This window comes from Myotis brandtii, unplaced genomic scaffold (genome assembly GCF_000412655.1).
Source record: "Myotis brandtii unplaced genomic scaffold, ASM41265v1 scaffold668, whole genome shotgun sequence".
In the NCBI taxonomy this organism is placed as follows: Eukaryota; Metazoa; Chordata; class Mammalia; order Chiroptera; family Vespertilionidae; genus Myotis; species Myotis brandtii.
This window is the reverse complement of record NW_005370597.1, coordinates 570,764-571,177: the sequence shown is the minus strand read 5'-3', so window position 1 is coordinate 571,177 and position 414 is coordinate 570,764.

Genomic DNA, 414 nt, shown 5'->3' with positions numbered 1-414 from the left:
AGTGCAGTGGTGGCGGGAGCCTCTCCCGCCTGTGGCAGCGCTAAGGATGTCCGACTGCCGGCTTAGTTGGACATCCCCCGAGGGCTCCTGGACTGTGAGAGGGTGCAGGCTGGGCTGAGGGACCCCACCCCCTCTCCGCACTATTTTCATGCACCAGGCCTCGAGGGTGCAGGCTGGGCTGAGGGACCCCCCCCACCCCCTCCGCCTCCGCACTATTTTCATGCACCAGGCCTCTAGTGTATCTATATGGCTCTAAAAGAAATCAAGTTAGAACTGCCAACTCAAGGGAATAATTTACATTCAAGACAGAAATGCCAACTGAAAGGAATAATTAATTCAACCAATGCTGACTATGAAAGCTTTACATTACATCAGTGATCTAAAGTTTTGTCCCTTAAGAATTGGAAATAGTGT